Below are 13438 nucleotides of genomic sequence, written 5' to 3' on the forward strand. Positions count from 1 at the left end.
TTTGTGGTGCATGTCAGAAAGGGAAAATTGTGAAAAGTTCTTTCAAATCTAAAGACATTGTATCAACCTCCAGACCCTTAGAATTACTCCATATTGATCTTTTTGGTCCAGTTAACACTGCATCTTTATATGGAAGTAAATACGGATTAGTCATTGTTGATGATTACAGCAGATGGACTTGGGTAAAATTCATTAAAAGTAAAGACTAAGCATGTGAAGTGTTTAGCAGCTTCTGCACTCAAATACAATCTGAAAAAGAATTGAAAATTTTGAAAGTCAGAAGTGATCATGGTGGAGAATTTGAAAATGAGCCATTTGAACTTTTTTGTGAAAAACATGGGATTCACCATGAGTTTTCTTCTCCTAGAACTCCACAACAAAATGGGGTTGTAGAAAGAAAGAACAGAACCTTACAAGAAATGGCCAGAACCATGATCCATGAAAACAACTTAGCTAAACATTTTTGGGCAGAAGCAGTCAATACTTCATGTTATATTCAAAATAGGATCTATATCAGACCTATGTTGGAGAAAACAGCATATGAACTCTTTAAAGGAAGAAGACCCAATATCTCTTACTTTCATCAGTTTGGATGTACCTGTTATATCTTAAACACTAAAGACTATCTGAAGAAATTTGATGCCAAGGCTCAAAGAGGAATCTTTTTAGGTTACTCTGAAAGGTCAAAGGCATACAGAGTGTATAATTCAGAAACACAATGTGTTGAAGAATCTATGCATGTAAAATTTGATGATAGAGAGCCTGGAAGTAAAACTTCAGAGCAAAGTGAAAGTAATGCAGGTACAATTGATTCTGAAGATGCATCAGAATCTGATCAACCTTCTGATTCGGAAAAGTATACAGAAGTTGAATCTAGTCCAGAAGCTGAAATCACTCCAGAAGCTGAGTCTAATTCAGAAGCAGAACCTAGCTCAAAAGTACATAATGAAATTGCTTCTGAGGATTTTCTAGATAACACTCAGCAGGTTATTCAACCTAAATTCAAGCACAAATCTTCACATCCTGAGGAGCTAATCATTGGAAGCAAAGATAGTCCTAGAAGAACAAGATCACATTTTAGACAAGAAGAGTCATTAATAGGACTGCTTTCAATAATTGAGCCTAAAACTGTTGAAGAAGCTCTCTCAGATGATGGATGGATATTAGCTATGCAAGAAGAGCTAAATCAATTCCAAAGGAATGATGTGTGGGATCTGGTACCCAAACCTTCTCAGAAGAACATTATTGGAACAAAATGGGTATTCAGAAACAAGCTGAATGAACAAGGAGAAGTAACCAGAAACAAAGCCAGACTTGTTGCTCAAGGCTACAGTCAACAAGAAGGCATTGATTACACTGAAACATTTGCTCCAGTTGCAAGATTGGAAGCAATCAGGTTACTTCTATCCTACGCAATTAATCATGGCATAATATTATATCAAATGGATGTCAAAAGTGCCTTTCTTAATGGTGTCATTGAAGAAGAAGTGTATGTTAAACAACCTCTTGGGTTTGAGGATCTTAAGCATCCTGACCATGTTTATAAACTTAAGAAATCACTATATGGCTTGAAACAAGCTCCCAGAGCTTGGTATGATAGACTAAGTAATTTCTTAATTAAAAATGATTTTGAAAGAGGACAAGTTGACACAACACTCTTCAGAAGGACTCTTAAGAAAGATATTTTGATTGTGCAAATATATGTTGATGATATAATATTTGGTTCTACTAATGCATCTCTTTGCAAAGAATTTTCTAAGTTAATGCAGGATGAATTTGAAATGAGTATGATGGGAGAATTGAAATTCTTTCTGGGAATTCAAATCAACCAAAGTAAAGAAGGAGTATATGTTCATCAAACAAAATATACAAAGGAGCTTCTGAAGAAGTTCAAGCTAGAAGATTGTAAAGTGATGAACACTCCAATGCATCCAACCTGCACCTTAAGCAAAGAAGATACTGGAACAGTAGTAGACCAGAAGCTATACAGAGGTATGATTGGTTCTCTGTTATACCTCACTGCATCTAGACCTGATATTTTATTCAGTGTATGCTTGTGTGCAAGATTTCAATCAGATCCTAGAGAATCTCATTTAACTGCAGTTAAGAGAATCTTCAGGTATCTGAAAGGAACAACTAATCTTGGACTCCTGTATAGGAAATCCCTAGATTATAAGTTGATTGGATTCTGTGATGCTGATTATGCTGGTGATAGGATTGAAAGAAAATCAACCAGTGGAAATTGTCAATTCCTGGGAGAGAATCTGATATCCTGGGCAAGCAAAAGACAAGCAACTATTGCTATGTCTACAGCAGAAGCAGAGTATATTTCAGCTGCAAGTTGTTGCACACAACTACTTTGGATGAAACATCAGTTGGAAGACTATCAGATCAATGCTAACAGTATTCCCATTTATTGTGATAATACTGCTGCTATTTGTTTGTCAAAGAATCCAATTCTACATTCAAGAGCCAAGCATATTGAAATCAAACACCATTTTATCAGAGACTATGTTCAAAAAGGAATTTTAGATATACAATTCATTGATACTGAACATCAATGGGCTGATATATTTACAAAACCTTTGTCTGTTGAAAGATTTGATTTTATTAAGAAAAATTTGAACATGCATTTTGTGTCTGATTGAAAATTTGCTTGCCTCTGAATAAGAAGTTTGGTTCTGAAGTTTATTCAGAAGCATTTTGGTTCATCAGAAGCTCTTAACTGAGGTTCTGAGGAAAATGTGCTTCTGAAGATGACGTCAGCACTAAAACTTCAGAAGTGTTATTCTTTGCTTCTGAATAGCTTGGTTAGTGGGAACGTTGGCAGTTACTTTATGTAACAGCTGTCCCATTACCCAAAAGGTAGTTTTCTGAAGAGTCTCTGACGTGGTCTATTTGTATTGGAGTATAACAAAAAGGGCAATGATGTTTTTATTCGCTTTTTAACATACTTACACGCGCCCCCAATTTGTCATTAATGCTGTGTTTGTTTGTCCCTTCTGAATTACAAACGTTTTAATAAAAAACACTAAGTCATTTCACACACTTCTCACTTCACAACAAACACTTTCTAATTTCCTCTCAACCCTCTGTGTAAGTAAGCACATTCTCTCAACCTCTCAAAACACCTTAGAACCCTAATTCTACTTCAAATCAATGGCATCTTCAAGTTCTGCCGGTGGTTCTTCATCGAATATGGATATAGATACTTCTGCTTATGAAATCAAAGGAAGAACTATGTCGATTGAGGAATGGGAGCTAATCATTCAAGCGGAAAATCCTGTGGATTTCACTTCTCTAACTCACCATGGGTGCGACTTGGTAAGATTCTACAAGAAGCAGAAGCTAATGAGTTACTTCAGTCTCCTCAACGGTCCTACTTATGAAGTGCTTGTCAGACAATTCTGGGTAAGAGCTTCAGTGTTTGACAAAGTTGCTGCTAAACAGGAAGAAGCTCAGATGATTCTGGTTGATCCTACTTTGGAGGGAAAAACCAGAGAAGAAATGGGTCTACTCGCCTTCACTGGGACTGAGATTAGATCAAACGTCATGGGGATTCCTGTAACAATCAATGAGCAAGTGATTGCTCAAGCTATGAGGAGAGATGCTTCTGGGACATATGATGGAGAAGAAATTCCTAACCCCATAACAAGTCCTTGGAAGGAAATTGTAAACAACACTATTTACGGATCAAAGAATGCTAAATCTTACAGCACCTTAAGCATGGAAAAGAAAATGCTGCTGAAGATCCAGAATGAAAACATTTTTCCCAAAGGTGGAGGAAATGATCAACCTTCACTTGGTCACAAAGTCTTTCTGCATCACACCATCTCTCAGGAAACAACAATGAACGTTCCTAAGTATATGTTTAAATACATGATCAAGGAACTCAAGAAGAGCCAGATGGAAAACAGGAAGTTTGTTCCCTATGGAAGGCTGCTCTCCATAATCTTTCAAGAAGGAGGACTCCTAAGTGCCCTGAAAGACGTGGGTATTTATGATAATCAGAAGTTGGGAGCAGTCACAGGAAAAATAATCAATGGGGCAACCTTAGTCAAGATGAGGCTGATTTCAACATGCAGGAAACTAGATACAGATATGCATGAATCTGATGTCATATCTGATCTAGTCACTCATCACATCCCTATCTGCAAGAAAGATCCTCTGGATGTGCAGAGAGCCTACATCTTGGACTACTACAAGAGCTACAGCAAGAAAATCAGCCTGAAAGATATCCCAGAAGAAATGTATGGTGGTGATCTGCCTGTGGCCAAAGGCAGAAAATCTAAAAAGAAGCAGATCACCAAGGAAGAATACCTTGCTGAAGATGCTACTGAGGTGGGTGCTCAGAAGCATAAGAAAGCCAAGAAGGAAAAATCTGCTATGTCTACCATTCTTGAGGAAGTGGAGGATTTGGATGATGTCCCTCTTATCAGAGAAAGGACAAGGAGTACTCAAGAAACAGCAGAACAGCCTGCTTCTGAACAAACTGGTTCTGAACAAGCTGCTTCTGATCAAGCTGCTTCTGAAAAGCCTTCAAGTCCCAAAAAGAAAAGAGAAGCTGCTCTTCAGACCATCAAAAGGAAGAGGTCTAATTTAACAAAGAATCTGAAGACAGCTGAAGGAAGGAGGGAAGAAATGTTGAAAGAAATGGAAGAAAATGAAGGTGAAAAACACAAGAAGGAGGGGGTTGAATTGTGTTTTCTTTTTCTCTTAAAAAAGGATTCTTCTTCTGATAAAACTTCAGAAGCAGTTTGATTGCTTCTGATGAAATGATCAGAGTCAGATTGCAGCGGAAAAGAACAGAGCAGAGAAAAGAAAGACAAAGACACAGGCAGTTATCCTGGTTCCTTCCACAACACGGAAGTAGTCCAGTCCCCCTTGCACTTCCAAGGAGATTTCACTATAATCACAAGATTACAACTGCTCAATACTTTCAAAGTATGAGACTTCACAAAACAATGCTCAAGCACACACGCAAGAGTCTTCCAATGCTCAAGCACTAAGCAAGAGACTTCTAATGCTCAAGCACGCAGGCAAGAGACTTCTAATCAAACAAAAATACAGAGAATTGAGTTTGAATTGAACACTTGATATACAATCAGTGGTGTTCACAATACAATACAGAAAAGACTCTAGACTTTGAATTTCTAAGATGTATCAAATCAGTGCAGAAATTCAGTGTGCTTTTTAGAATCAAATTGACAGAGTTTTGGCGCTTTTAAACTTATGTATCTCTCTCTAAAATCTTCAAGTCTTCATTCCTTTATATAGAGGTGTGAAAGAGACGTTGAGATAATCAGCACGTCTAAAGAGTCGTTTGAAATCCTTTGATTATCCACCAGTGATCCTTTGCCTGATTTGGGTGTAGTCCTTTGAAGAATAAACTTCAAATTCATTCCCATCTTGAGTGTACAAATTCTGCAGGCATGGCTGTTGTTTTGTCTTGTAGCGTAGACAGAAAACAGAGTAGTGGAGGTAGTGGTTGTACACTTGTACTTTGTCAACTCTATTAACGAGAGACAAGAGCTCAGTGCTATCCATATATCCGTTGATACCTCCCTTTCAATTCTTCGTTCTTCTTTGATAAGACTGAATTGAGAATCAGCTACTTTGAATCTTCAGTTTGATTAAAGGATCAAATGTAGCTTCTGGTGAAGATATTGCTTCTGATGAAAACTTTTGCTTCTGATGACTTTCTGCTTCTGATGACGTCATCTCTTCAGGAGCAGTTTAGCTTCAGGAGCAGTTTTCTTCAGATGCTCAGAATTTCTTTTTCTTTCCATTGTTCTTCCAAGACCTATTGAAATAACTTGAGTAGCCTTTGGTCCTGTACACTTGAACAATTATTAGTAATAACCAATTGACAATTTTTAATACCTTGTTATCATCAAAACTCAATAAGGTTCATTGTGAAACACATTTTGTTCCAACAATCTCCCCCTTTTTGATGATGACAAACAATAGTATTTAAAATGTTCAATTGTTGTTGATCTAATTAATAAGTTGACTACTGGGACAGAGGTTTGTAAGCTCCCCCTGAGTCTAATAGATCTTTAAGGTGAGGTTTGTAAGCTCCCCCTAAGTTCTATTCTTATTAATTAAATTTCAATAAAATACTTATAAAATCAAATCAGAAGTATTTAAAAGAAATTTAGAAGAGGTTATAGTAGGACTCAGTGCCTTAACAAATACTATACATTTACTCCCCCTTTTGTCATCAACAAAAAGAATAGAAACAAAAGAAAGAGTATCAGAGCAAGCAGCATTAAACAGTAAATATCATCAGAGTTAAAGCTTGTAAAACATATTGAAGGTGAAAAAGCACAAGATCCAGAAACAATGATAATATATATAAAGAAGATTAAGATACAAGGACACAGCTACGAAGAACAAAAGTAAAAAACAAGCTAGAGTTGGGTGTGCAACTAAGGTTGGGCTTGCTTATACAACTGTTCTAAGAGATACTTGATCTGATCATCCTTCTTCTGAAGTAGCTCATCCTTTTCCCTCATTCTTCGTTTATATCCAGCCTGAATTCTAGCAGCCCTAGTGATGTACTCTTCTTCTGGATAGAAAGGATTGATGTCCAGCAGAGGCACAAAATTCAGCTCTTTCTCCTTAGCTGCTTCATGCATATCATCCAAAAGCTTCTTCAGCATAGCAGAGTGAGATGACACACATTTAGTTCTAAGCTGATCCAGCAGCTCATCAAAGCTCTTCTGTAGATCCATCCACTGATCATAATAGTGAATAGGAGGTGCAGGAACTGTTCTGCGAAGAATCAGTGCCTGAATCTCATCACTAAGTCTGATCAGTTGTTCCTCTATATACTCAGACTCCAGGATATGGTCAGGGATGGGTGAAGGTTCAGTTTGAGTTGTATTTGATGTGAAACGTTGGTCAGAGGTTAAGTCTATTATAGTGGGTGAATCTGGTTGTTGTTGTTGTTCTGTTGTTTGGTCAGAAGTTGTTTGGTCAGGAGCAACTTGTTCAGAAGCAGTTTGCTCCTGAACAGTTTGCTCAGGGATGGTTTGGGTTTCTGTTTGGGTTTCTGTTTGGGTTTCCGTTTGGGTTTCTGTTTGGGTTTCCAAGACAGTCTTCTCAGAAACTGTCTTAGAGGCCTTAGTGGGTGTTGGTTGCATTTCACCACCTAGATGTTTTCTAAGTTGTGAAGGGTTGAGGATTCTTGGTGTTGGGGGTTTCTGAAGTAGTTGCATCTGAAGCTACTTCAGAGGCTTTTTGTGGAGATTGGTTATTTGGTGAGTTTGTTTGGGTAGGTTCAGGTTGTTGTATACTAACAGGTTCTGGAGTATCTGGATATAGTGGATGAGTAGTAGGCAAATTGAATTTCTCACAAAGTTTTATCCTATTTTTTGAAAATTCTATTTGAGTACTCTCATAGTCAAGTGTTCCATACTCTGTTAGTTTGGTAGGTTTGGTTTTTAGAAGCTTGTTTATATGTTGGCTAAGGGGTTGGTCATCTGATTCTGTGGATGATGAAAAGGGTGAAGAGGGTAGAGATAGAGACTGAGTATTAGTTGGAGCTTTAGATGGATTACCTGAGGACTGAGCTTCTGGATGAATTGCTTCTGGAGCTGTTGAAACTGGATCTGATGAAGTTGCTCCTGAAGCTTGCTTATTCTTCAAGGCTTGAGAAAGCAGAGTTGCTCTATACTGAACTGTTTCTAACTCAGACGCTAAAGCAGCAATGTCAGGAGTAGGCACATACCCTGCAGCCTTGAGACGCTCATCCCTTTCTTTCTCAAACACTTCCTTCAACCTTTTCTTTTCTGCTATCTTGGATGCAGAAACCTCTCTAGCGTACTGCCTCATTTCTTCAGTCATTTCAAAACTGGGCATGACTATGGGCTCAGAAGTTGCAGTCGTTTTTGCCTTCTTGGGGCTTCAGTCTTCATCCCAGTTCTCTTCCAGTTCTTTCAACATTTCTTCCCTTCTTCCTTCAGCTGTCTTCAGATTTCTTGTTAAATTAGACCTCTTCCTTTGGATGGTCTGAAGAGCAGCTTCTCTTTTATTTTTGGGACTTGAAGGCTTTTCAGAAGCAGCTTGATCAGAAGCAGCTTGTTCAGAACCAGCTTGTTCAGAAGCAGGCTGTTCTGCTGTTTCTTGAGTACTCCTTGTCCTTTTTCTGATAAGAGGGACATCATCCAAATCCTCCACTTCCTCAAGAATGGTGGACATAGCAGATTTTTCCTTCTTAGCTTTCTTATGCTTCTGAGCACCCACCTCAGTAGCATCTTCAGCAAGGTATTCTTCCTTGGTGATCTGTTTCTTTTTAGATTTTCTGCCTTTGGCCACAGGCAGATCACCACCATACATTTCTTCTGGGATATCTTTCAGGCTGATTTTCTTGTTGTAGCTCTTGTAGTAGTCCAAGATGTAGGCCCTCTGCACATCCAGGGGATCTTTCTTGCAGATAGGGATGTGATGAGTGACTAGATCAGATATGACATCAGATTCATGCATATCTGTATCTAGTTTCTTGCAAGTTGAAATCAGCCTCATCTTGACTAGAGTTGCCCCATTGATTATTTTTCCTGTGACTGCTCCCAGCTTCTGATTATCATAAATACCCAAGTCTTTCAGGGCACTTAGGAGTCCTCCTTCTTGAAAGATTATGGAGAGCAGCCTTCCATAGGGAACAAACTTCCTGTTCTCCATCTGGCTCTTCTTGAGTTCCTTGATCATGTATTTAAACATATACTTGGGAACATTCATTGTTGTTTCCTGAGAGATGGTGTGATGCAGAAAGACTTTGTGACCAAGTGAAGGTTGATCATTTCCTCCACCTTTGGGAAAAATATTTTCATTTTGGATCTTCAGCAGCATTTTCTTTTCCATGCTTAAGGTGCTGTAAGGCTTAGCATCCTTTGATCCGTAGATAGTGTTGTTTACTATCTCCTTCCATGGGCTTGTTCTGGGGTTAGGAATCTCTTCTCCATCGTATGTCCCAGAAGCATCCCTTCTCATGGCTTGAGCAATCACATGCTCATTGATTGTTACAGGAATCCCCATGACGTTTGATCTAATCTCAGTCTCAGTGAAGGCGAGTAGACCCATTTCTTCTCTGGTTTTTCCCTCCAAAGTAGGATCAACCAGAATCATCTGAGCTTCTTCCTGTTTAGCAGCAACTTTGTCAAACACTGAAGCTCTTACCCAGAATTGTCTGACAAGCACTTCATAAGTAGGACCGTTGAGAAGACTGAAGTAACTCATCAGCTTCTGCTTTTTGTAGAATCTTACCAAGTCGCATCCATGATGAGTTAGAGAAGTGAAATCCACTGGATTTTCCGCTTGAATGATTAGATCCCATTCCTCAATCGACATAGTTCTTCCTTTGATTTCATAAGCAGGAGTATCTATATCCATATTCGATGAAGAACCACCGGCAGAACTTGAAGATGCCATTGATTTTAAGTAGAATTAGGGTTCTAAGGTGTTTTGAGAGGTTGAGAGAATGTGCTTACTTACACAGAGGGTTGAGAAGAAATTAGAAAGTGTTTGTTGTGAAGTGAGAAGTGTGTGAAATGACTTAGTGTTTTTTATTAAAACGTTTGTAATTCAGAAGGGACAAACAAACACAACATTAATGACAAATTGGGGGCGCGTGTAAGTATGTTAAAAAGCGAATAAAACATCATTGCCCTTTTTGTTATACTCCAATACAAATAGACCACGTCAGAGACTCTTCAGAAAACTACTTTTTGGGTAATGGGACAGCTGTTTACATAAAGTAACTACCAACGTTCCCACTAACCAAGCTATTCAGAAGCAAAGAATAACACTTCTGAAGTTTTAGTGCTGACGTCATCTTCAGAAGCACATTTTCCTCAGAACCTCAGTTAAGAGCTTCTGATGAACCAAAATGCTTCTGAATAAACTTCAGAACCAAACTTCTTATTCAGAGGCAAGCAAATTTTCAATCAGACACAAAATGCATGTTCAAATTTTTCTTAATAAAATCAAATCTTTCAACAGACAAAGGTTTTGTAAATATATCAGCCCATTGATGTTCAGTATCAATGAATTGTATATCTAAAATTCCTTTTTGAACATAGTCTCTGATAAAATGGTGTTTGATTTCAATATGCTTGGCTCTTGAATGTAGAATTGGATTCTTTGACAAACAAATAGCAGCAGTATTATCACAATAAATGGGAATACTGTTAGCATTGATCTGATAGTCTTCCAACTGATGTTTCATCCAAAGTAGTTGTGTGCAACAACTTGCAGCTGAAATATACTCTGCTTCTGCTGTAGACATAGCAATAGTTGCTTGTCTTTTGCTTGCCCAGGATATCAGATTCTCTCCCAGGAATTGACAATTTCCACTGGTTGATTTTCTTTCAATCCTATCACCAGCATAATCAGCATCACAGAATCCAATCAACTTATAATCTAGGGATTTCCTATACAGGAGTCCAAGATTAGTTGTTCCTTTCAGATACCTGAAGATTCTCTTAACTGCAGTTAAATGAGATTCTCTAGGATCTGATTGAAATCTTGCACACAAGCATACACTGAATAAAATATCAGGTCTAGATGCAGTGAGGTATAACAGAGAACCAATCATACCTCTGTATAGCTTCTGGTCTACTACTGTTCCAGTATCTTCTTTGCTTAAGGTGCAGGTTGGATGCATTGGAGTGTTCATCACTTTACAATCTTCTAGCTTGAACTTCTTCAGAAGCTCCTTTGTATATTTTGTTTGATGAACATATACTCCTTCTTTACTTTGGTTGATTTGAATTCCCAGAAAGAATTTCAATTCTCCCATCATACTCATTTCAAATTCATCCTGCATTAACTTAGAAAATTCTTTGCAAAGAGATGCATTAGTAGAACCAAATATTATATCATCAACATATATTTGCACAATCAAAATATCTTTCTTAAGAGTCCTTCTGAAGAGTGTTGTGTCAACTTGTCCTCTTTCAAAATCATTTTTAATTAAGAAATTACTTAGTCTATCATACCAAGCTCTGGGAGCTTGTTTCAAGCCATATAGTGATTTCTTAAGTTTATAAACATGGTCAGGATGCTTAAGATCCTCAAACCCAGGAGGTTGTTTAACATACACTTCTTCTTCAATGACACCATTAAGAAAAGCACTTTTGACATCCATTTGATATAATATTATGCCATGATTAATTGCGTAGGATAGAAGTAACCTGATTGCTTCCAATCTTGCAACTGGAGCAAATGTTTCAGTGTAATCAATGCCTTCTTGTTGACTGTAGCCTTGAGCAACAAGTCTGGCTTTGTTTCTGGTTACTTCTCCTTGTTCATTCAGCTTGTTTCTGAATACCCATTTTGTTCCAATAATGTTCTTCTGAGAAGGTTTGGGTACCAGATCCCACACATCATTCCTTTGGAATTGATTTAGCTCTTCTTGCATAGCTAATATCCATCCATCATCTGAGAGAGCTTCTTCAACAGTTTTATGCTCAATTATTGAAAGCAGTCCTATTAAAGACTCTTCTTGTCTAAAATGTGATCTTGTTCTTCTAGGACTATCTTTGCTTCCAATGATTAACTCCTCAGGATGTGAAGATTTGTGCTTGAATTTAGGTTGAATAACCTGCTGAGTGTTATCTTGAAAGTCCTCAGAAGCACTTTCATTCTGTACTTTTGGGCTAGGTTCTGCTTCTGAATTAGACTCAGCTTCTGGAGTGATTTCAGCTTCTGGACAAGATTCAACTTCTGTATACTTTTCAGAATCAGAAGGTTGATCAGATTCTGATGCATCTTCAGAATCAGTTGTACCTGCATTACTTTCACTTTGCTCTGAAGTTTTACTTCCAGGCTCTCTATCATCAAATTTTACATGCATAGATTCTTCAACACATTGTGTTTCTGAATTATACACTCTGTATGCCTTTGACCTTTCAGAGTAACCTAAAAAGATTCCTCTTTGAGCCTTGGCATCAAATTTCTTCAGATAGTCTTTAGTGTTTAAGATGTAACAAGTACATCCAAACTGATGAAAGTAAGAGATATTGGGTCTTCTTCCTTTAAAGAGTTCATATGCTGTTTTCTCCAACATAGGTCTGATATAGATCCTATTTTGAATATAACATGAAGTATTGACTGCTTCTGCCCAAAAATGTTTAGCTAAGTTGTTTTCATGGATCATGGTTCTGGCCATTTCTTGTAAGGTTCTGTTCTTTCTTTCTACAACCCCATTTTGTTGTGGAGTTCTAGGAGAAGAAAACTCATGGAGAATCCCATGTTTTCACAAAAAAGTTCAAATGGCTCATTTTCAAATTCTCCACCATGATCACTTCTGACTTTCAAAATTTTCAATTCTTTTTCAGATTGTATTTGAGTGCAGAAGCTGCTAAACACTTCACATGCATAGTCTTTACTTTTAATGAATTTTACCCAAGTCCATCTGCTGTAATCATCAACAATGACTAATCCGTATTTACTTCCATATAAAGATGCAGTGTTAACTGGACCAAAAAGATCAATATGGAGTAATTCTAAGGGTCTGGAGGTTGATACAATGTCTTTAGATTTGAAAGAACTTTTCACAATTTTCCCTTTCTGACATGCACCACAAAGTGCATCTGAATGATAATCAATGTTAGGCAATCCTTTGACCAGTTGTAACTTGCTAATTTTAGAAATTAATCTCCAATTAGCATGTCCCAACCTTTTATGCCATACCCATTTTTATCATTCATTGACAGAAGGCAAACTACCTTCTGATCAGCCAGATCAGAGAAATTTATTTTATAGACATTCTCAACTCTCTTTCCCTTGAATGTAATGGATTTGTCATCCTTGTTGACTAGTGTGCAGTTGGTCTTACTGAACGTTACATCATACCCATTGTCACAAAATTGACTAATGCTCAATAGGTTATGCTTCAGACCATCTACTAGCCACACATTATTAATTGAGATGGAGGAATTACCAATAGTACCTGTACCAATGATCTTTCCAGTTTGGTTGCCACCAAACTTCACTTCTCCTCCATCTTTCATTGTAAGGGTAAGGAACAAAGCTTTCTCTCCAGTCATGTGCCTTGAACATCCGCTGTCTAGGTACCATGACCTTTGTTTCTCTCTTGCCCTTAAGCACACCTGCATTTTTGGCCAATTCAGATTTAGGTACCCATATCTTCATGGGTCCTTTTGGGTTAGTTTTGGAGGTTTTACTTTTCCTCCCTTGTACCTTAGGGTGAATGCTGAGTGGCTTCTGATCATTCAATACTTTAGGTTTGACACCTTTTGGTATTGTTTTCTCAGAAGCAGTAGCTGCTTTGTTCTTCTGATCCTTTTGTTTTGGAATTTTAGATTCTGGTTTAATCAGATTCTGATGAACAGGTTCTGATCTTTTCAGAATTTTAATCTTTTGACTCTTAGGATCAGATTTTGTCATTACCTTGATCTTAAGATTCTCTGGC

The sequence above is a fragment of the Medicago truncatula genome, chromosome 5, assembly GCF_003473485.1.
Source record: "Medicago truncatula cultivar Jemalong A17 chromosome 5, MtrunA17r5.0-ANR, whole genome shotgun sequence".
Classification (NCBI taxonomy): Eukaryota; Viridiplantae; Streptophyta; class Magnoliopsida; order Fabales; family Fabaceae; genus Medicago; species Medicago truncatula.